Genomic DNA, 25,327 nt, shown 5'->3' with positions numbered 1-25,327 from the left:
TTTTACGTTAATCGATTTATTTATTTTTTTCTTTCTCTTGATTTAAAATAATTTCGAAGGGTATATCGCTCTTCTTTGAAAAAGAGAAATATTTTTTGTGGTACTATATTACATTTAAATAATTGTTTGCATTGGTAAGAGAGATAATTCGGCGCGGAGGTTTCCAAATCAATTTTTACATCACATCAGGTGCCTTCAAATTGATATGTATCGTACTTCGCAATTGCTTTTGTGACATAATTTTACATTTATCTTCGTCGTTTTTCTTCTTACACAAGATTTAGGCGATAAACCGTTTATTAAAATCCAAAACGTTCGCTTCGACCACGCAACCTGAGTCAACCTGTATCTTTTACGACATTGTACGAGGAATCGGGATGAGGAAACACTTAATCGTTTCCATGTATGATGACCAGTAATTTTCCTACATCATGTGCCATGACGCGAGCGAATCGGCCCGCTCGTGTGTACGCTCGCAATTTCCGGGAAGAGAGGAACGCGGAGAGTGGTCCGGTCGGCACGCTTCCCGTAGGAGCGGCGCTCGTTGTCCTTGGAGTTGTTCTTGATCCTCCCTCGACAGTTCCTCTATAGCAGAAAGCTTCGTTTCGCAGGGCGTGGTCTAACGATGACCTCAGCGGCCATCTTCGGCCACGGAGTCGTTAGGGAATGGTGGGTGAGGGTGAAAGTCGGGGTGGGCTTTTGGCCGAACAGGACGAATGCCGCAAAGGGTCCGTGAGACGGAAATGGATGAAAAAGAGGATGCCATCGTCTCCGTTCTCCGCAGCATACATGGAGCCTCGGAGGTTTTCACTGAAAAATGTCGGAAGACCCGGAATCTTTCTTCTCTTTGTAAATGGTACTCGAAATATACGATGAAGGATAATCATTGTCTCCGCACGGGTTCTTTGTAACACAGAAAATAAAGCGCTTATTTTTCATAAAGTAATATGTGAAAAATGTGTATACGAGTGAATCGATCATCGCCGGTGGCGACGTCGTGTAATATTGGTATTGGCGAACGCGAGGTTGCCGATGACTCGCCTGTGCTTCGAAGACTGCCTAATAATTGATATCGTCGTCGATTACGCAACCTACTGGTCTATGCACATATACACGCTCGCACACAGACTTAGATATATTTATATATGCATACTGGATGTCTAAGTAATAATCGTATCCACCTCTCGTGGGCAGAAACCGAATAGAAAAGTCCTCTACGTTTTGCGGATTTTTTTCAATAATCAATAAAAAATTAATTAAGATCTATCGAATGAACGTGCCTCGACGCGATTCAGCGTCGCGAGAGACAGTGTTATATGAATCAATTGCGGTTGCTAGAAGCGCGCTCCTCTCAATGTTCCTCGTCATGAGCGTATAGAAACCGCAATTGGCGCGTTACACTGGGTCGTTTCTTCCTTGCCGCGTTCTATAACCGCCGGACTTTTCTATTCAGTTTTATTTGACCCGCTCTACCTACGAGAGGTGATACACTTATTACCAGACACCCTGTACATGTATGAGTGCGTATATATTGACGATAAGCATGTCTATAGTATCCAACGCATCGTATCTACTTGTTACTAATTATTCAAACTTCTTACATTCTTTTCCACCTGTAATATTCTATCATTTGTAATATTTTTGCGAAATTAGCATCATCAATATTTATAGATTTATGAAATATCGCCATTACGTGATCAGTGAACGACTCCATTTGATACATATTAAGAACAATATATGTATTGTATATATAAAATGATATATACATATTGAATTATAGAGAAAGGTACGCTGACTTCAGCTCGAGAAATAACCGTGCTGACTTCAGCGCTAGAGTTCCGTTCATAAGCGATGCGTGCCTTTATCCGTCTTAGTTTCTTCAAGGCCTAGCCACCCCCCGTTCGCCCCCTTCCTCTATCCCCACCAAACGGCAGATTCACTACATGCTTATATCACGGTACCATTTCACTCGTCTCGCTTCATCATGGCTGCTATCGTTCTCTCTCTCTTTCTCTCCGTCTCTCTCCTTCATTGCTTCCTTGCATCTCTCATATGTCTCTCCTTCTCTTTCTATTCGCGTCATCTCTGTCCGTCGTCTCCGTTCTTCTCTAGCATCATATGCTTCACCGCCACCTCCTCCTTCCCCTTGCAATGATCCACGGTCTTTACCGCTGTCTCTTTGCCCCACGAGCCAACTGTTTCGCAATGATGTCATCCGCGCCATTGGCGTCGACTGGACAACATTTTCAAAAATTCCTACGACGGAATCATTCAACAGCGCAAATTTTGGCAATTATTGATCGCTGTTAATAATTTACATCTATTGTTTATTGATTATATTTATTTATTTACGCGATAATAAATATTAAAAATTTATGTAAAAAATGTATACTAAAAAATTTTACAGCATAGTATTATAGCATAGTACAATTAGTACACTTGAAAGAACAAATTTAAAACGACTGAAATGAAAATAACACAATGCCGTTAAAAGAAACACATATCGCTAAATAATATTAACTCCGAGAACGACATTTAATCTCTATTCCGAAATTTTTAGCTGCAGCTGTGAAAACTCGATTCATGCTTATTTTTTCACGAGCCTAAAGTTCTTTTTTGAAATCAAGTACGGCCGCGATGGAGCAAAACGATGCGATATCGGGGCCAACGGAGTAAAATTAGATGGCGAGGATTGGAATCTTACAGTGCGGTATATACGGATCCGAAATAAAAACGGAAACGCTTCGGTCGTCTATATATGAAAGATGGTTGCGGTGCAACGCCGCGTAAGAAAATGGCGCTTTAGCATTCGCAAATGGTCGTGTGTCCCATGCTCTCGCGCGACAGAAAACAGTTTCCCCCGAATACATGTCTTTTCTATCTTAATTTGTTAGCATTAGATAAATTAGAAGATGTTTGTATAATTACTAACGCAGCGTGAACTCAATTGCCACACTAATTTTGCAGTCTTTTTACCGCAAAAGTAGTGTAGACGTTGTAGAAGACTTTATTACTGTTGTTACGTTTTCCACTCGTTAATAAATAGCGTGGTTGAGATTTTATAATACACCATAGTCGAAATTATAGTCTTCGTACATATGCGTGTGAACAAAGCAAGCCGGTTCCATTTTCCTCTTCACACGCGCACGTTCTGCTTACCCTTCGTCATCCCCAACATTAACCCTTTACTGTCTGTTACCTAGACCTCATAATGTCTACATTTGTCATGTTGCATTTACGACGGGAAATATAAGATAATGAATGATAGAGCTCTTTATATAATTTCGTTAATCGAAATATTGTGAGCAGTTATTCAATCTTACGTCTTCACTTCTACGTACAAATGGACACCATTGCGTTGCGTAACACATTTAGATATTGGCCGGAGTATGATTAACGCACCCGCTGTTTGCTCGGAGATGTAAAAGCAATACCGTAGCTGTGCATGATATTTCGCACAAAGCGATTCAGAAATATACTCTAAAGAATATACACCGCAGAATATTAGATAAGAAGAAATGCAAAAGATGCATGAATATAAATAACAAAGCCTATACTTTTTTGTTTTAATATTTATTAATCTCTTATCAGTATCGCAATGTATTGGCATCAATATTGATCGCAACTTTTGGTTAATTTGTGTGTGAAACTGTCTGTATATCATCGTATAAGTGCACGTTTATAAACTGAAAATTTGATTGTAACACAAACAAGTTGCTAGATTGCTACAATTTATCATTCGCTCGATTGACAATTTCTAACATCCCGACTTCATTAGGAATCATGCTGATAATAATTGGATGGACTTGCAACGTTAGTCGTCGATACCACAATTAAGAATTAGATTATCGACTCTAACTCTTAGAATCTTGTGGAATAAAAAAAACATCGACATGCCTTGTAAAAAGAAAATAGTGAAACTACAAAAATTACAAGTATAATACACAAGTTGCACATGGTGCAATATAATATACACGTGCATGGATGCTGAACTATTTCTGACTAACGAGACAATGTATTTTGTTAAAAATGTATACAGTGGTAAAATGACTGAATTAAAAAGTGTCGATAAGATCTTAGATAATAAAATCGAACATACAAATAACATACAATAATTCAGAAATGTGTTAAAAAATGTGCTATTTTTATTTTTTTATTTCGATATAATTTTTCCGGAATTACATTACATAGAGTACAAGATAACAATTGTAATAAATTAGAATAGACATATGTATAATATAGTTTTTAAAACATATTCTAGCTGTAAATAAAAAACGAGTTTTAGTAATAAAAACGGATATATAATTTATAGTACAAATTCGGAATTATACATATATATGTCCATAAATTCATAAATGCGAGTATATCGAAAACGTAAGAAAAACAAAGAAAAATTCAAGAAGGGATATACATATATATATTGATTGAGATTTCTCGAGCTGATCGCCGTTTAAGAGAAGAATGACGTGTGCGTGAAAAAAAATACGTGGAAAACGTCATGTCGGTCTGTTAGTTTCCCGGCCGGTCGGGAAAAAGAATCCGCGACGGCCGGTATTTGCCGAGTTACGAAAGTAAGCAGCTTTAGAAAGTATAGTACGCGACAAGGAGGTGAACGGCGGCCTAAGCCCAGGATCTTGCACGATCGCAGAGTCCAACAGCGTATTTGGATAACGCCAGCTCCGCACGTAGGCGGAGCTTAAAATTAAATTGCGTGGACTTATCCGTACTTTTACTCGTTCACTATTTCCAATAACATCGCTGATAATAAAAAATTATCTAATTAAAAAAAAAAGAAAGTCTATGCGATCAATAATTAATATGTATAAATATCACAAAATGCACGTAGAAATATTATTTAATTCTGGAATTATTATTTAAACTCACTCTCTAAGCACAATAAAAAAAAAAGAAATAATTAACGCCTTGTAAAATTATGGATAAGAAATAGTGATAGTAATTTCGAAATATTTTCCACATATGTGAAACAAATTGAGAGGAAGCAAATGAGTCGCCGAGGGAAAAGTCCATTGAAGTATGGCCGGTACTCGCTCAGTGTTTTCCGTGATCCCAGAGCCTCTTAATATTGTCTGTCACAGCTGGGGGAACATGGCTTTCACTGTTGAGCCCGTGCTACGTGTGAATGTTAAAATTGCGAATCCAATGATCTGCAGAACCACGGATCTAAGATTATGTGTGCGCGCGCGCGGAAGTTGAGAAATTGACGAGGTCAAAAGTTTCAGAAATGGAGGATAAGATGAATGGTAACCGTATATTGTAGAGTCAATAAAAGGAATTCAAATATCATCGGAACAAGAGATTTTCAATATCAATTAAACTTGAAGATATGATTATGTCATATCAGTTTACGGTATCAAGTGTTTAAAGATAAAAAATATATTACGATAAAATTAAAGAAAAAATATAGCGAGTCACGTGATCTTTGGAACTGAAGACCCATCACTCGAGAATCTATAAAACTTCCGAAGATACAGGATCATCAATGGGATGAGGCGCGTGGATCCGTGTGAGAGCGGCCGACACGTAATCGAACGGTCTCGGTTTGATTCCGGCTCTCATCCCATGTATGCCTCATTTTTATGAGGTTGATTGGAGAGTTTGAAGGTTATGAGTGAAGGAATATCATGTGAATGGTAACCCGTTCCGAGACCTACATCCTTTCTTTTATATATATAGATTTTCGAAATGGGTTTACCATGTAGTTGTTTTCTATCAAAATTATGAAATCTAGAACTTTTAAGATCCGTGAATTGCAGAAAATACTAATATGGATATGAATAACAATGGAAAACAAGGTTTGAAACGAGCTTTAAATAGTTCCCATCATTTCTTCCTTATATAAAAGAACGAAAAAGAACGACGGGGCACAGATTTAGGATCTTAACGATTCGATGTTATCGCGCGCGTCCTAAAAAAAAACCCGGATAACATCGTTGTCCAAGGAAGGAGACCAGTTCATTATTGTTAAATTGCGCTTTGTCGCGGGGCCGATAGGAGAGAGAAAAAGACTGACTGTCGTTTTGCATATAAGCCAAGCCAGTTTCTCACCCCCACTGACCCAGCGACCGAGAGAGAGTCTGCGCTCTGTTGTCGCGGCAAGGCAAGGCAAGGCAAGGCAAGAGAAGTGGCTGGGATGAGCCTTCCCGTCTCCTCCGCTGCTTCCTGGCTGCCGTTCCTCGATATGTATTCTCCGCAGTCGGCCGCCGTAACAAACGTTAGATCACACACTGGCCCAGCGAGCGAGCCAGAGCTACGGCACGGTCACGTGACAGCGGCAGTTGCGTCACATGGTTCGGCCCCTCTCGCCGAGTCTCTCTTGCCGAGCCGACCAACGGGTGAGAGGGGGCCGCCATCTTTGCCCGCTGAGTGAGCGACAATGTGCGAAAATGAGAGAGAGAGAGAGAGAGAGAGAGAGAGAGAGAGAGAGAGAGAGAGAGAGAGAGAGAGAGAGAGAGAGGGACCGCGAACACACGGCACCAACGATGGACCACCGACATTTTCTTTCGTTTTCTTCCCGTCTTTTCCCATCTGTTACTTTTCTGCTAATTTATTTCCATTGTAACGGTGTGAAAATTGAAAAATGTTAATTAAAAAAACTAACATTTCTATAACATGGGACAATGCATAAAAAATGTAAAAAATCTTAGAAAATACGAAGAAAAGTCCAGATATCGAATATTAATTCGTAGACTATGATTTAGAAAATGAAAAAAATTCGCGGAGCTCACAAAATATAAAATTTAATAACGGAGTGGTATCAAAGATTTGCAAAACTGAAAAATTCTAATCGACCGGTGGATCCGAGGAATCGACGTGGCTGTCATTAATAGCTTTCACCTTTCTCGCAACACAGTTCCGGGAATTCGCCAGAGAGAATGCACAAAGATCAACTCCCGCTAGATCTCTATTCACTGCACTGATCGCATCGGGCGGAAATGTTCGATGATACTAGGCTTGCGCGGGAAGTACATAGCGATGGGAAGAGGGGAAAAAAAGAAGGTAGGAACGAGTCCAAAGGTTGCGGTAAATAGGTCAAGCAGTCGCAGTCAATGGGTCGCGTTATTTTTCTCCCGAAAGTCCTGCTTTCGTAAGCGGAGAGAAAAGGGAGGCAAGTACGACGAGAAATCTCTCTCTTTCTCTCGTTGAACTCTCTTTTCCCTTTTTTTTTTCTCTCCCATTCTTGAGAAAGTATAATCTTTTTTCGTCGATTGACAAACCTACGTCGTCTTGATACTCACACACAGGAAAGAAATCAAATCCAGAAAATACGTACGATGTCGACCGAGTGATCAGCACGATTTAAGCCAGCACGAGAGAGTCTTGCTTCCGGTCACGCCACGCACGCAGAAATCGCGAATCGTGCAACATCGCTCGTATAGGCGGCGCCCCCGTTGGTTCCTCTTCTTTTAAAATGGACGTTTGCATCTTTGCAACACAGTTACCTCTTTTCTCGGCTTCCCATCGTTCCCCGTTTTCCGAATTACTTTTATTCCGATTTTTTTCCTGAACGATATCGTGACAGTTTTTTCGTTCACCCGAGCGAACTCGATTATTATTTGAGAACGATATTAATTCAATCCTTTTGAGGCGAATAAGTAAACTCGATCTTACAGGATCCTGCCCGTTACTTTAAATAAAGTCAGATTCCGGAAGCCCCGTTTCTTGCTCCGTACAACAGGCTCGATCTTGATTAAATATAAGTTCTACTGGATTTCTCGTCTCCTTGGATTCCCCTTCCAGCGAAGAATCCAGAGAACTTCTATTAATATCCGCACTTTTTCTTTTGAGTCTTCGAAAAAAAGATAGATTTTGGAAAACTCAAAAGAAAAACTCCTGTCGAGTTTTCTGTCCGCGAGATGGATAAGAACGGCGGGTGGGAGAGATCGGATCGGATCGATTCGCGCGAGATGGCCATTCGCGAGAAACGTTTTAGGCGCCGGACGAACTCCTCGTCGTACTACGGACCGTGACTTGACGCGGAAACACAACCGAATCCGAGAGCGAGCTGCGACGAACGAGAACACGCTCGAGCGCGTAGCCCGTACCGCACTCTCAGTCGCTGCCCCACCACCCACCGCGGATCGCGGCCGCATCCGGCGATGACGATGGCGCGCACTCGCAGCGAGGCACCGTCGCCCGCTGTCATTGGTCGGGCGCCGTTGCTACTTGGGTCGCGATTGGCCGACGTGCGCGCACTCACGCACGCACGTGACACACACAGTAACGCGCGCGAATACACACACACACACACGCTCACGCGCGCGCGAAATGTTGCACACTTGGCGGCTTGCCCGCCTCCCTTCTCTCTCCGCCACCCCCTTCCTCCTCACTCCCTCTCCCCGACGACCGGAGGAACACACGCGCATATCGATATACGAGAGTGCGCGAGCGTGCGCACACATTTTGCACGCGCGCGCGCAATATTTCCACCGTCCTCGGCGTACCGTGCCTATGTACGTACGCCGTACGGTACGGTACGGGGCGGCGTGTGTAAGCGTTAAAACGCGCGTATACGTGGAGGTAGATTCACTCTCGCCAGCACGATTCCATGACAACAGCCGAACAGGAACTGCTGGCGGTGCGCGCGAGAACCCGCTACTTATGCCACGGGTGGGAAGAAACGGTGGAATCGAGCCCGTGTCGGTTCGCCTTAGGCCTAGGAGCTGCCGCGAATCGCTACGAGCCAATCGCTGCGACCACGTTGCAGCGCGGTTCAAGCCGGAAGATTGATTCGGTTATGTAAAACCTGCACCGAGCCATAGACGAGATTAGATATCTGCAGAATCTCTCTGCAGATTTTTCAAATATCAGGAAGTCTTATCGGCAGAATTTTTCTGCGCTTTTATTATTTAGTAAAGTATTCTATTTAATCATATTTGATCATATCAATAAGATCATTGATATATCGTATGTGTAATGTGACGTGATATTTATCAACATGTGTTCGTGTTTATTAACATGAAAAAAAATTACAAAGTCGATCTTTCCAAATTCCTAATTGCTGTAATTTTTTTCCTAGCCGCGTATTTTAGAAAGCAAATATCATGCTGCTTTTTCCATACAAAATCCAATATATTTTTATTTTATTTTCTAACTTATATGTATTTTTATATATGATTAATGTTTATCTCGACACTATAGCTACATTTTTGTCAGAAAATAAGAATTTTGGGCCAATTATTTAATTTATAATTTGATCTTAACGATATGTGCACCTTTCCACACACTGATTTGAGACAAAAGGAGAATAAAAAAATTCACATGTTTTATTTTTTCCATCCCTATCTGTCCTTCAATTTGCGGCGAAACGCTCGCGATCATTTAATGGCAGAGGCGGTGGCCGAACCTTTGACCCATTTTTCTATCGATCTTGCCTGGTTCTACATCTAGGGCGTCTCGACGGCCGCGGCCCCGGCTGTCGAGATTTCCGCCACTCCCTGAACACGGAGTCCTCGTGCTGACCTCGCGCTGACTCCATTGTATCTATGTTTAGGAATATCTGTAAGTTCTTACATTGTAAATATAATGACCAGTCGATAGAAAAATGATTCCAATGTGGATTCCAACGTTTATAATGAATTGAAAAGGAAAAGGATTCCCGTAATAAGAAATTAATGATTAATAATATTAATATGTATGATGAGTGTATTATTAGACATGTTGATATTATTCTATTTGAAACGAAATTTATAAAAATAAAATATTTTAAAATATAAAATAAAATAATTGTTAGTTTAAAATTCGAAATATAAAACTTAGCTATATCAAAGATATATTGTTAACGAAAACGTAATATGATAAGAATATGAAATAATAAATAAATTGAATGTATCACAATTTTATTAATTATTAATGCGATCTTCTAACGGATTAACTGTGCCTCGCGAAATATTTGGTCTTCCGCGATCAGCCGCGTTTTGACAATGTATGTTTCGTTGAAGAGGGGGGGGGAGAGAGAGAGAGAGAGAGAGGGATGCTTCATTATCGTGTTACGTAACGCTCGATGATTGCTGAACGAGCATTGGGGCCGGCAACAATTAACATTACAATGATTAAACGATTGAATGAAGACGATGTAAATTGAAAGCACTATCATCATTGAACGAATCTCGTAATTTACTTATAGGTACAAGGATTTTTCTTAAACCTACCTAGACAATGCGATAATTGTATGGTAATCAAATTATGTTACTCATCAGGATATATCAATCTGAATATATCTCAATTTGAAATAGAAAAAAAAATCTTTCTTACAAATACACATTCTAAGTATCTATACTTATCTAGCTGCGTGTGCGCGCGTTAGATATGTGTATGTGAAAGCTTATACATGTCGAACGTGAAATTTATTATCTTTATACATGTATAAAGATATATATTTATATCAAATTGTGCATAATTTGAAAAAAAAAAAAAAAAAATAGATTTTTCATCTGATTGTGAGTGTGGACGAAGGCTTAACAAAGTCGGATGCCAGTCGTAACGATAGCGTGGTAGTTGAAAGGGTTAAGGCGGTCTCTGGGTATAGCGGCAGCGTTCAGTACGCGGCATTGTACGACGGGAGGAGGAGGAGGGCGGGGAAAGGAGGAAGGGTTAGGCCGATCCGTAAAACGTCGGGACTCGGGGCTCGGGGCTCCGTCGACCGTCCTATTTCTGCGCTCGGGAAAGTTCGTGGCACCGGGGCGATCGCGCACGAAGCGACAGAGATATAAGTAGGTCGTTCGTAGCCGCACGTGTCGTCCTTGACTCACATAGAGCGGCGCGCAGGCGCTCGCTGTTGCCGCATTGCTGGTCGCTAGGGCTCTTTCTTTGTCGTCTCTGCGCGTCGTTACGCGCGCGCGCGCGCACGCATGTATGTGTGTATGTGTGCTTTGTGCGCTTCGATCGGATATTTGTATGCGTGTACGTGCGTTCGCGCGTTCTCCTCGTTCGCGGATGGGAGCTTCCCGTTGCCCGATGGATGCGCGTGCGCGTATATACTATACATATATATTATATAGGGTGTCTCAAAAGAACCCGTGTTTTCGCGGTGAAAGTTCTTTTCTTTTTCCTTAGCCATCTTGCTCCCGAGGTATCCGCGAATCGAACAATCGCGAAAAATAGTCCAATTAAAAGAGCGTCGTATCGCTAGAGCTTCTCAAAGAAATCTCTTCGCGCATTAGAATGCCTTAGACTTTCTTATTATTTGGTTTTTTCATTTTAATTATCTCGCGTAGCTTTCGTGCACGTGTACACTGTACACTAACAATAATCGAATGAGATAGAAAAAAAAGAGAAAGGTTATCAGAGAGGAGAGTTTTATTTCCTCTTCCTCACGGAGTGGATGCGATATACCGCGAGTCGGTGCGTGACGCAACGCGTCGCGCCGTGACAAAATTATAACACGTTCGATTTTTCTTTCTCTCGCTTCGTGTGTTCCGCACCGCGTTTGTAAGTTATAAACTATTAGCTGCCCGAGACATTATTACGGGGGAAAGTTAACGATAATAGAGTCTATAGGATAGATTTAGATATACGACCTTTGCATTCTGCCGCATTCTACAGTCGCGAGACTCCGCGACGGCAATTTACTATCGTTGTCAAGGACATTCTCTCGCATCACACGAAGACCTCCGCGTACGGTACGGAGAATCGACGGTAGCTCGGTAGCTTGGCTTTGGCATCGTGGCATGAGTATTGATCGCAGCGGAAACTCAAAGGGGAGGCCACCACGTTGGGCTATTCGAACCCCAATTGGATCACCCTACCTCATGTGGCAGGCAACCGAAGGAGAATACGAGCGAGGACAGCCTATTTTTCAATACATCAGGAATGATATATTTATATATATTATACATATATATATGAGATGTAGAATGTGATTGAAAATGAGAGATTAGAGTAAAAAGTGACATTCTATACCTGTAGTACATAATAAAGTAATAATATAATAAATCTAGTATGTAAATTTCAAGTTTAGTAAATAATCTAACAAGAATAGAATATATAGATTAATTCCGAAATATGATCCAAATTATAATAATAATAAATGATAATAAGAATAATATTAGATAATAATATAATAACGATAGATGTTAAATAACTGAGATTGAACACGTAATCGTCATGTGTAATTATACCTGAATGTGATTTGAGCCGTCGTTATAATATATTGATGTTATCAGCAAATAACTCCTCGATTAGACAAAGAGTTATACAATCAGTCTTGACGACCATGAATTTCAGTGTTTATAGCGTTCATTTGCTGTAACAGGTATGCAGACACCTGTGGACTTGATAAATCAGACATTGAATTCTCCATTAATAACAAATCCATTATTTGGAATAATTTAGAAGGTACCAAATAGGTTATTCAATTCCAATACTGATTTTATATAATATTAAATAAAGCTTGGAATTATGTATAAGATGAATCAAAGCGATATGAATAATAAAATATCGAGATAAACTGAAATTGATAGAAATAGCAAAGTATAAATGAGTGAGTGACAGAAAACAGTAGTATATATCAAGTATCGAAGCTACCGTTACGCAAACTAGGAAGATATATAGCAAAATTTTTTTGAAGAATATTTTTTTGATGCGCGCGAAAGATACAGCACAAAATAAAGATTATAAAACTGCAACTCCGTCGCGCTAATTATGCGAGGCGTGTATTACGTTCCACGATTCGATCTCTATTCAATTCTCAATTACTCGTTTCTCCTTGAGATTTTTTCCCTTATCCTTGGTCACACACTCTAACGACCGTTCTCTCGCCTTTAGACCGTGTAGTATTATACAAATCAATCCGTCCGTGTGTTATTTTCGCGACTCAGTTATGGAAACTAAGAATGAAAATTAATCGCGAGGCTTTATTTGTTAAACACAAATATCTACGCTAAAAAAATTGGAAGAGGGGAGGGAATTAATGAACCCGCGCATTTGTGTACGCATGCGCGAGCGCGTGCACGATTCACCTTCATTTATTAAAATCGTCTTTTCCTCTCATATATATATATATTTAATCTCTTCAAATTCGCATCGTTATATATGATTTTCATACTTCGGCACGCGGTTACTGGCACGACGTTCCTTTAGATAAGTACGTTCTTATCTACACGCGTGCTTACGTAAGCAACACTCGCGCAAACTCTCACACGGATCCGCCCCGTTCACCTCTGCTGTGTCACTTATCTTTTCCTTTTCCTCGTATTCTTTCTTTCCTTATCGGCATTCGCGGTTCTTCCTCGGAGTGTCGTAATCGGAATGCCCGACCCGTCGTGATTTTGCAATACAGGGTGTTCCCGAACTTTCCAACGGGCTCTCGTTTACGGATCCTTTTCTTCGCGGATTTCATCAAATTTTTTTTTTCGAGTTTACACGTTTCGCGCGTGTACTAAGTAATCAACCTCTTAAGAAATTTAAATGTCCCTAAATAAATATAGTATGTCTATAATCGGATTCAGATTGTTAACGGTATATTGACTGCAATTTATTGTAATTGTTTTTTTTTTACTAAGGAAATATCTTGGTTTTTGAGGTGATGCAATTCAACGAATGAATCAGACAATTCGTTATCACTTTGCTAACATTTCACGAACATTTCCACGGGGTGGATTTTGCTCTTACGCGATCCCGTGATAAAAAATAAAAAAGAAACATAATGCGCATATGGTTGTATATATCATAGATTTTCAATATACATGTTTGATGTATGTTATAAATGTTACACGAAATTTGTTTTCGTCTTTTCTTTTTTCGTCAAATATTATACAGAAAAGATATTAGCATTTCCTATGATAAGTTAATGTTAAAGAACGTAAGCTGATTATTTTCCAAGTTAAATGAGACTAGTTTGTTTTACTTTAACGTTTTATTAGACTTACGTGGAAAATACGTAACTTTCCGCGCCTATATAACGTCGTCGTACAATGTACATACCACGTGTCCTACGTCCTACCCTCGCGTGACTAAGGTACTGGAAGCACGTGGCCCCCCACCTCGTTAAATCGGATACAAGTGCAAAAGAAATAAATGAAGGTAATGCAAAACGGGGACGAATGAGAATAATAGCGAGAAAGTTAAGGTAAGAAGAAAAGAAGGAGAGAGAGAGAAAGAGAGCGACGGATAAAAATTTGCACAACGGTGAGAAAAGGATGGAAGAAGATAAGTAGAGTAAATAGAAGAGAAGAGGGTAAATATAGAAAAATATGAGTACGTAGAGTGAGACAGGGAGAGAAATCGATGTTGATGGAAATAGAGAGGCCGATGGAATTGGGACGAGGAGAGAGAGGAATGAAGGGGATTGGAACTGAAAGTGACAAAAAGGGAGGGAGGGAAATAGAAAAAGACGCGACGAGGGAACGAACAAAGTAGTGGAGCAAGTAGTGGAAAGAGACTTGTCTAGGTCGAGGAGAGGTCGAGGGGAAATCACGAGAGAGAGAGAGAGAGAGAGAGAGAGAACAAAAAAAGAGTAAGGAGAGAGAGAGAAAAGGAAGGCGCGAGTGACAGTAAGTAGACGGAAGAAAATGGGACGGGAAGAGTGAGCTTAGCTCTTGGTGGGGTCGATAGTTGGCCGAGTTGCTGAGAGTGCCGGTTGTGTAACAAAGGAACGAGAGACGAGTAACGAGAATCCCTGGGGTGCATTTGTTGGCTTCTCCGAGGCGATAACTCCTCTTTCGCGGCGTTAAATCGATTATCATCGAATATAATTGAATAAATGTACGAATTGGGAAAAGCCCCAATCTGCATATAAGTTAACAAACTTTTACATTTGGAATAGCGAGTCATTTAGCGTTTCGTAACGTCTCATTATCCATTTAACGAACAAAATTATGCGGGGAGTTGTAATAATCCCGCACTAAGCAAACATATAATAAGATTGCTTCACGATATTACTCGATTATAATGACATCGGTTATCGTTCGATAGCGTGTACATAATTGTCGCGTGACTCCGAGACTGAAAGTGAGCGACGCTCGATAAATCGTTACAACGCTTTAATTCCTTATGGCGATATTAATCTGGCGGCTGGCTATAGTAACTTAATCAACTTCGGACTTTCGGTTATACTTCAGCTTTTTGAAAATTATCCGCCCCATTAATATTAATGTCAATATATCGAGTAACATTTGAAAATGCGCATTGTATGCGGTCCTCACAAATTTTTCACGAATTGTTGGCACGAATGACCAGCCGGCTGCACTTGACTCTTCTAGATGCAAGATAAATAGGTGCGGCTGGTCCCTATTAATAGCGGTCCGTTTACGTGACTCTACTATGAGCGGCCGAAGTGCATTCGCGTACTGTGTGTGTGCGTGTGTCAAGAATTCTTCACTCCGCAAATTATCCACAACTGCTGTGTCAGTCGCGAACGTAGACGCAACGAAAACTCGTCAAACTTCGTAGGAAGATGTGATTTTATTTAGCGTGTTACTAAACAAGAGGCGCAATGAAGTAAAATCCGATCCGTTGAGCCCGAGTGTTTTTTAAACTTCTGTTATATCGGACGCGACACAGATAAACTTGCCCTATCAAATGTCTGTGAAGTTTTTGAAGTAAGCGGATGTATCCACACGCGGAAGGATGGGAGGGAAGAGAATCGAATAAAATCCGGTGTAAGGGGGCATCGACCTTTCGGCACGTGTCCCACACCACATGTTACATTCGATGAACCAAACAGCCTCAGCTTTTCTAGATTTATCAACGATTTCACTGCTGGAACACTTTAAAGTGTGCCCACTGCCACGCGCGCTGGGGCATTACCCGTGTTCTCGAAACCGACGAGAAATTTATCTGAAAGTAATAGTCTTCATTTAATCAAAAGGCTGTCCGCCAACTGTGTCGTGCGGTTTATTATTACTGCCATAAATCTTTCTTCGCGTCTGACCTGCCTGTCCTGCATTTTGTTTGCCCTTGCTCCATCGATGTGCACAAAGACGGGAACGATGACGAAGTATTGATCAAACGGTATTCTAGCGTCGCGTCTCTATGCCGCGTCACGACACAATGCGAACGGAATTGCAGGTGAACCGCGTGGATTGTAAATTATGAAAATCTTCTTTACTCGTGTTTGCAAGTCTGGCTTTTGATTAAAATACTATTGGAATATATTGTATCACGAAACAACACATCGATCTCCATATTATTTTATTTGTTAATGTACGCGTGCTATAATTTCCAGTTTATTATTTATTCCTTGTTTACTCAAAATTTGCATTTTCTTGTCCCTTTTCCTTTCTTTTCTTTCTCAGTCTCCCATTTTTCCTTTGCTTTCTTCACAATTTTATATCTGATATAATTGTTATATCGTGTAATGAATCAGTCTATATATGTTTATAGCATTATTAATGTAAAGGTCTCCAACGTTTTTGTCAAGAGGGTCACATTAAAATTCTTGTAATGACGAGGGGGGGGGGCGGAGTTTTGTTTGAAAATTATATAAAAGCAAAATATCTTTATTAAAAAATTTTTTTATATTATAAAAGACGCAACGACGACCGAATCGCAGAACCAAAGACGCAACACTATACAATATATATCATAAGAATTTTTTGGTGGACCGAATAAAACTTCACGAGGACCAGATCTGGCCTGCGGGCCGTATATTGGGGACCCCTAATATAGTGAGATGATATAGCGCAGAACACAGTAATGCAATTGTGAACAGTGGCATAACAGTCCGTTTTTGTCGATAGAGCATTGCGCTAAAATTGTTCTAGATCTTTAGTCATTGGACGGCAGAGGGGAGGAGTGTTAGTAGTCAGCGGTATTAGTTCAATACTGAGCTCTGACCTATTTGGCAGTGGTCCCGAAACGCGGCAGCGGAGCTTTCTCTGAATATAGGCTGGTTTCCATACATTTTTGCATACCTAGTGGAACAATAATGATCCCAAAATTGAAGTAGAAGGCTCTGATCTTGAATATCCACAAGTAAAGGAGGAGCGGGCTAATTAAGAGCCAAGCACGGTAAACAGTGCGCAAATTATTCTGTCTTATTAAGCGTTATTTATTTTAAATTACACGAATTATTCTCTTTTATTAAATGTTATTTATTTTGAGTAATTCAAAATAAATAACACTTAATAGGACAGAATGATTTGCGCACTGTCTACCACGCTTGGCTCTTAATTAACTCGCTCCTCCTTTATTTGGGAACAATAATATGATTTCCATCGGTCGCCATAGGTCGAAACATCAATTCAATGATACGATTCTTATTATATCTTATTATTAGAAGAAACGTAACTGCAATTTTAAGTATTTACCAATATATTCTAAAACAGCGATCGGAGTATGTTATAGCTGTAATTAAATGCCTAATGAAATGTCTAATTTCTCTATATTTATTTATTTATACGCTGTCTAAAATTCTGCATTTAATGAGAAAATAAGCAAAAATACTGAATAAAATTCAATCAATTCTAATTAAAAAATAATAGTGTTTGATAGACATTTATAATAGTATAGTATAGGCAATTTTGCAGCGTTTTATGGAGAATTAGCAGAAATATTTCTTTAAATAGTTGTTTCTTTAATTTTTAAAAATTCATGTTTTAGCGCAACGCGTTTAAGTCTGCAAGGTTTCGTTAACCCATTAACTTCGTTATAGTGACAAAATTTTTGCTCTAACTCGCGCTATCTTCCGCTGAAACTAGATCACACGTATCTTTTGGTAAATGTGTCAACCTGCCTAGACGCGGGATCAATACTTACGCCCTGGTTTTGCCTCCCCCATCGTCCTCCCCTCGCCCACAATCCACAGATCTGCGCCCCCTCGCTCCATCGTGTTATTCTCCTTCTCTTATAAAGTGGCTTGTTTTAGAGCGGTTGCTCTTATCTTTTTGTTTGGTGCTTATCGTTAAACAGCGTTTGCTACTCGAGTGTTCGCAAGCAATTCGCGTCGGATATTCGTGATAGAAGAAATCTGGCAGAGAAAAGGAGATGCGGTGGAATATCGGTGCTCAGTATATTCAACAAGAACATTACAACAGAAATGTGTAATAAAAATATGTATATATTTAACAAGAACATTACGACAGGAATGTGTGATACAAAGAAGATATTTATATTTAAATACTTGTTACTATATTTTGTATTCACATATATTTTGTATTCACACATATGGAGGGGTAAAAGTCATAGTGGTGTAAGTCAAATTTTTTTAAATTTTTTCTCGCGTGCATATATAGATGCAATCTATACAATATATAAATTGCATCTATGCACACGAAAAATATTTTTAAAAATTTGACTTACACCAATGTGTGGGAACAATTTGACGCTAAGCAGGTAGTATTATATCACAAAATGTCTTGATCAAAATATTACTTTCGCTTGTATATCGAATAAGACTTTGTAGCAATATTTTCTTCCTTCTTTATTGTCTTAAAAGATGGGTATGTAAAACAATTATATTTTTTTTTATCCACCGTAAACGCGAATGTGTAAATATTTTATCATTTAATGTCTTTTTGGAGAATAAATGTTCTCTTTCGTGGTGATCTTATCATGAAACTCTATGCCTGATGTCTTGAACACAATTCGTCGATGTTCCCCACAAAAATACCGATGCAAGCAAGAATTAATTGCAAGCACGTCGCGCAATTCACGCAGACTGCTATATAGCATTTTCCTAATTTGTCTCGCGTGTACTGAAATAGGCCGCTGCCTTCTAACTATCTAACTTGTATGCAGACGGCCATTGCAGCAGAACGCTAAATGTCTCGAGAGAAATAGCGTAAATTCGGTCGAGAAGACGCTCGACCGCACGTATATTGCGTGCTCGCGTGTATAATTTCATAACCAACGTTATTTCGCAAAGTAAGACAAGCATGAGTTTTCACTTTTCAGCGTTGCTTATTTTAAAAACGGTATTTATAAACGTTTCTTGATAAAAAAGAACTTCTCATTCATATACATGAGTGTATATTTGTATAAATAAGAAATTTTTATTTACTAAAAAACAACCATGAATAGAGAAAGAGAGAGAGAGAGAGAAGAAAACTGTCCCTGAGTCGTCGAGTCGACACAAAACAGCCCTAATTACGATTAATTAAATTTTTTTTCTATTCATATTATATATCGATAGACATCGATCTTGGTAAAAGATTCTAAAGGATACAAAAATATTAGCATATTGATGAATGCAAGGAGAAAGTGGCCTAAATCGTAGACTAGATATTTGTAGTTACAACAAGTCGAACGTAACATGGATTATAGTTAGGAATAAATGCAATCGAGAGAAGTGAATCTTCAATAGCGAGGTCGGATCAATGAGGAACGCTTGACCCAATGACCTGGAACCGTGCAGCACGCTATATAGCTTACAAAATGCGACCCGGATCGATGTAGGTGCGCTAGAAATTTGACTGGAATTGAATTTCTTTTACGTGCGCTGAAATATCGCGTTAAATTTTCCTCCGGTTAGCTCTGCTCGCCACCGAAAGTGCATGGCAATTACAATTGTCGTTTAGATCATTCTTACGCCGTATAGAGAGCACTTCTCTCGCGAATATATTTTATAGACTGTTATTTGGTAGTCCGGTTCTTCTTTACACATTGCCTGTGTCTACTCCGTATCGCTATACCATACATGCGCGGCACTGCGTATTTACACGTCGGTTTTTTAAGTGACAACCGCACTCACACATCTCGTTCGTCCACTTTTACCGGCGAGCAAGAGGAAGAACCCCGAAACAGGTCGATGACCTGATGCATGACTTTCGATCTTACTTCATTCGATCAACCTGTCAATCTTAACCGTTAAATCACGTTTCCATCATGTGGGATGTGGAATTAATACAACTCATTACAAGCCCTTTTATGATTCTTATTTTGTGATGAAAATGGACAGAGTGAAATGAATTAAACACAATTTTGTAGAAGCGTTATTTTTATCAGCGTACACTGAGAGAAATGTTTTGTTGAGTTTTGTTGGAATAACCAAAATTTTGTTACAGTAACAAAATTTTGGTTGTTTCAACAAAACATTTCTCTCAGTGTATAGTGTGTAAAAAAAATATACATTTATGAACTGCTTTTCTTTGTTAATTCTTTAATCCGTTTCACTTTAATCCGTTTCTTACAAAATAACAGTTATTTAGTTTCAGCAACTTTTCGATTGTTGCTCTATAGTCTATACATAAAATATAATATTATGAAAACAGCACTTAATATTCAAGTGAATGCATGGCATATTTCCATAAATTGATTTGCCGAGTATTCGCGTATAACGTGCATGTGAGGTTTTCAGTTTGGAATGGCATAACTTTTGCTGACTAATTGGAAATTTAGTCATGCACAGTCATGTGCGTATTTCGTGTGCAGGCCGATTTTCAACATGAGAGACTGAATAATAATAAATCGATATTAGCATAAGTTATCGATCGTGTTTGGTTCTTAAGTACGAAATGTGTAGTAGGAAATCGGCCGCTATGTCCTCGATGGTTGATCCTTCGATTACGTAAGAGGCTCTTGTTGAACACTTACAGGAGCGTATAAGAGCGGAGGTCGCGAAGCGGTTGCCACATTTGAAAGTGACGGCGGCCTTTTCTACAAAGCCGTCTTTCAGTTCGACAAATCTGTTTGCCTTGCTAATTCGATTTATACATTATGTCTATAAAAAAACGATGCGATTATACTTCATAAAAATATATAATTGTTTGATAAGTCATTAGGCAACAACGATTACCATAGTATTTTTATCATTCAAAAATTTCTCAATTTATCACATTATAGTAACACTATTTTTTATCTCAAAATTGTATTTTTTCTCTTGCAATGGAAATATATTTCTGATGAATATTATATATTCACATTACCCTTTTATAAATTATATTCATATAATCTTTATAATTTTAGATTTTGTGATAATTTCAGAACAGTATATATTAAACTATATGTAAAATCGTAACACATACGGATTAAGACAGGGGGCATCTTTTATTTAAAAGTTTAAATTTGAAAGTATATACTCTTAAGATAAAGACCTTATGAGAAAAGAACAGGAGAAGAGAAAGGAAACGGTATTTAAATTTCAATGAATTACATTATTACGATATATGTATAATTAGTCAGGTCAATTTAATTAAATTTGTTTATGCGAATAAAGTATAAACAATACTAATAACTACAGAGACTCGGAAGAAAAAGATAGTGCATCAAAATGACGAATTTATAAAAATATAATATTTTTAATTAAGCAAATATTATAAGGCTGTTATAATCCAAAACGCTTAAGGATTTAACTCTTACCTCTCTCTCTTTCTTTCTCTTTCTTAGATTACAAAATATCATAATTCCAGGGAGGAAAGATTTAAAATTACACAATGCTAGCTGTGCAATACGCGGTAGGTATGTATACCCGGTTTCTCGTATAACATCGGCGATCTTTCGAAGGCGCGCACTATTCGTTCGAAAGTTCGGTGAGGGGGATAGATTCGAGCTAGGCAAAAAGGGACTGGAAGAGAGAACCCAGGTCGACGACCTCCGCACGTGGAGCCGTTCAGAAGTAGGCCACACCGTGACATCACGCAAATGGCAAAATGGCCGCCGCCGCCGCCACCGCGGCCGCCGTCAAGAAAACCGGCACATTTCATAGGAACGCTCTCTACGACGCGCGCGACGCGCGCTGCGCTGCGCGTCCGGCTCTTCGGGATAGGCCTCTGTGTCGCTGTGGCTTGGCTTGGCGCGCGCGTTGCGTCGCGCGCGGTCGCGCATGCGTCGCGCGCGTCACGTCTAGCCGTTCGCGTCTCTCGCGAGTGCGCGGAGTCGATCACTCGCGGGGCGTCCGCGGGAACCTGGTGCCTGGTGCGCGCATGTGGCGCGCCGCATTGCCGCGCACAATCCGATATCTAAACGCTCGTGGGTCTCGTACAATATGGCGGCGCATGACGATTTGCCGATTGACACTTCTCTGTGCCTCGGCATTTTATGCGAGAGACAATTTCTTTCATGGCTATTTCGCGCGGAGCGCTAATGATAGAACGAGGCGAGCGAACGGAGTTGGAGTGCGACCTCGACCTAATTCCACTTAACTTAATCGACAGTTAACTTTTCACGCGATATCCGTACTATTTTCTCAACGCGAATGGAATTGCTAATTTTTTATTCCTTGACATATGGAAAGGAAAATTAGTTTAGAATTATATAGCTCGCAATTTTGTTGTATAAAATTTGGTTCAAAATATCGATCAAACTACATCGCCGATATGTATAAATATATATGTCTATTTCTACGAATGTAGATTATAACTTTAATCTTGGTTTAATTTACTTTTTATCTTTTTTTTATAGTTCCAAGAATTAGAAAAAAATATATAAACATCAACAAGTTAAACCGAGATTAAAGTCAATCTGCATTGGTAGAAATGGACATTACTCGTTCCAAACCGTTTATGATTCATCAGTTTGATCGAAGTGACCCTAATGTCCATTTCTGCGAATGTAGATTAACTTTAATCTTGGTTTAATATACTTTTTATCTTTTCCTAAGTTCTAAGAATTAGAAAAAGATAACGTAAGTCAAACCGAGATTAGTTAACCTGCATTGATAGAAATGGATATCGTTCCAAACCGTTTATCATTCACCCAGAAAAGCGGCAAATCTAGGTACAAGTTGCCAATCAAGTTGATAGCAAGACAGTTGAATAAATAAAGTTTTTTTAGGTCTATTTATTCTCGCGCGGCGTGTAAAATAATGAAAAAAGTTGCGTATACTTTACGAGCTAAAATTGTTTGTTTCGTTTAACAAAAATGCATCTTACATTCATTTGATGATGTGCATACATCGTTATTTTTCGTATAATTCCCTTTCGCGAAACGTGTAAGGACAATTTCACGCGAATACTCGTATATTGAATATTAGCGCTGAGCCGCCTATATACGTGGCGCGCAAAAATTATTACATCCATTTATTCAACCGGTACGCCATCGATTTGCCGTTAATTAAAAATAAGACATCTATCATCCCGGAATCATAAGTGATTAAAAACCTGCAGCGTATGATTTAAATTTGCCTTGCGGCGGGCACGTGCGTGTCACGCGATAAAAAATAATTTGCGGGAGAATTTCCAAGATTAAATTGCCGAGAGGAGAAGTCAATTTCAAGCCTCACCTAAGACAATCTTTTTCGCGTGTGTCGTTTTCAGACCGCCATGTAGAGACGGCGGCGTGTGCCGCATAGAAAATCGCGGTTATACGCTCTTTATTCGGCGCGCGTGCCTCGTCGTGGTATGTATGCGCCTGTGAGTCCCACGGGAATGCAGTCCGTCGAAAAATTCGATGGACGTTATATCTCTCCGCGAGTGCCTCGATGCATCACCAAAATACATGCACGCGCGCGGCGTCTGCATCCTAATTACTGTGCACACGCCTGATTCGTTCTTAAATATTTATGCGACTCTGTGACTGTAGCTTGCGGAAAGTATTTTTAATTGTCGCACACGTGATGACTACCGCGATTAAACTAATTATCCTGAAAATACGAGTCATACACATGCGCGCGCGTGCGCACGTCACACACACACACGCACACATTTTTGCGAATATAAAAAAAAAAATTGTTTATTTTAATCATTAAAATACACGATGGTCTCGTTTTTGCGTGTTAAATGTTGTTTAATAGACCGGATTGTTCTGGTTAACGAAAAGAGCGGTAGGCGAGCCATAACAGGTAGCGGAAGTATATATATGCTGCTGTCGAAACCGACTGTAATTACGCGTAACGATCCTGCTTACGTAATGCATATTTAAGTCGATGTCGGTGGCGATGTTGCGAGAATTCAAAGGAAATGGCGCTGTTTTCTGTTATTGCATGATTTTTCTGCACGAACGGCATTGAGATTGCATAATGCCTTTTGCATTCCTTTTACGCAAATTAGGAATGCAGTAGCTTACGACTTACGTTATACAATCATTATAGTAGTTTATTTATATGAAATTAGATAAGAAATAACTTTCGTTTTATGTATATATCAAAATGCTATTTTTGATCAAAATTTAATTTTCAGTGTATATTATTGTGAAATAGATTCTAGTATATATTAACTATGGTAGATTAACTACTATATGTTTTTTAGAGATTATTTTGTTAGTTATTTACCGACATTTGTGTAAATTGTGGAAGCACTGATGGCTTTTATTCAAACAGTTTCTGAAAAATCTATTCTAACAAAATTTTGAATATTGCAATAATAACGTAAAAAAATTATTTATTTTTTGAAAATAGTCGATAAAGAAAGTTGATATCAATAACTATTTTGCAATTTCTTCGCTTGGTGGTAGCACAAGTCAGGCTTTTTCGTTGTTGAGGTTCGAATCTTTGCTAAATAGCGCTACGCGTACTACGTAGCCACGTTCATTTTCCGACACTGCCGATAAAACCATTTTGGTGCGCGTCCGTGCTACACCTGCAAATGTATGTATGTATACATATGTATATAATGTATACGCACCAAAATGATGTTTTATTGGCAGTGTCGGAAAGAGAAAAAGTGAGAGAGGGAGAGAGGGCTATTAGATATTTAATCTATATAATATAAATATATAAAATAAGTTAATATTTATCGATACATGTAAGATATAAATATTAAACTGATCCTCAACCAATTACAATCGAGAATATTTATATCTTACATGTATCGATGAATATATTAACTTATTTTATTTATTTATATTATATATTATATTTATATTATATTATATATTATATTTATATTATATTACATATTATATTATTTATATTATATGTTAAATATCTATCTATTAAATAGCCCTCTCTTCCTCTCTCATTTTTTCTCTTCTTTCATGTCACACTTCGCAGACACCACAATTACTACGTTTACACGGCCCGATTTACGCCGAAGTTATAACATTGATGTTATAACTACTGACGTTAAATGCCGTGTAAACGCTCTTTTACGACGAACTTACTACATCGATGTAATAACTTTGTCGTAAAAGGGCGTTTACATGATATTTAACGTCAGTAGTTATAATATCGATGTTATAACTTTAGCGTAAATCGGGCCGTGTAAACGTAGTCATTGTCCAAAGTCGGGACATAAGACGTCTTTTAGACATCTTTTAGCCATCTTTTCGTAAAACATCTAAAAGATAGCTGAAAGATGTCCTTTAGACGTCTTATATTTCACTTTTGGACATGTGTGCTGTCTGGGTTATTTCAAATAAAAGATATATGTGTATCTCCTCTATCAATTTAAAATTCCGAATACGAGACAATATATAGGCCTTTATGGAAAATTTTGAAAGCAAAACGAATAATATTTGGGGAACAAGCAACAGAGAGAACATTTTATAATTTTTA

The 25,327-nt window shown here is 39.0% G+C and overlaps 2 long non-coding RNA genes across 2 annotated transcripts; both read right to left on the bottom strand.

The window, feature by feature from the left end:
- LOC139822341 (uncharacterized) lies at nucleotides 1–11,638 on the bottom strand. The gene is made up of 2 exons (XR_011734491.1): nucleotides 7,292–11,638; nucleotides 1–810 (listed from the first exon to the last, which is right to left on the bottom strand). It is a non-coding gene; the product is annotated as an uncharacterized lncRNA (long non-coding RNA).
- A 16-nt stretch (nucleotides 11,639–11,654) lies between these two features.
- LOC139822340 (uncharacterized) lies at nucleotides 11,655–23,946 on the bottom strand. Its single transcript, XR_011734490.1, has 3 exons — nucleotides 21,256–23,946; nucleotides 12,138–20,617; nucleotides 11,655–11,808 (listed from the first exon to the last, which is right to left on the bottom strand). It is a non-coding gene; the product is annotated as an uncharacterized lncRNA (long non-coding RNA).
- Nucleotides 23,947–25,327: the final 1,381 nt, after the last annotated feature.

The sequence above is a fragment of the Temnothorax longispinosus genome, chromosome 11, assembly GCF_030848805.1.
Source record: "Temnothorax longispinosus isolate EJ_2023e chromosome 11, Tlon_JGU_v1, whole genome shotgun sequence".
Taxonomy (NCBI): domain Eukaryota; kingdom Metazoa; phylum Arthropoda; class Insecta; order Hymenoptera; family Formicidae; genus Temnothorax; species Temnothorax longispinosus.
Note: the sequence above shows the minus strand (reverse complement) of the source record. Positions and strands in the feature narration are given on the sequence as shown.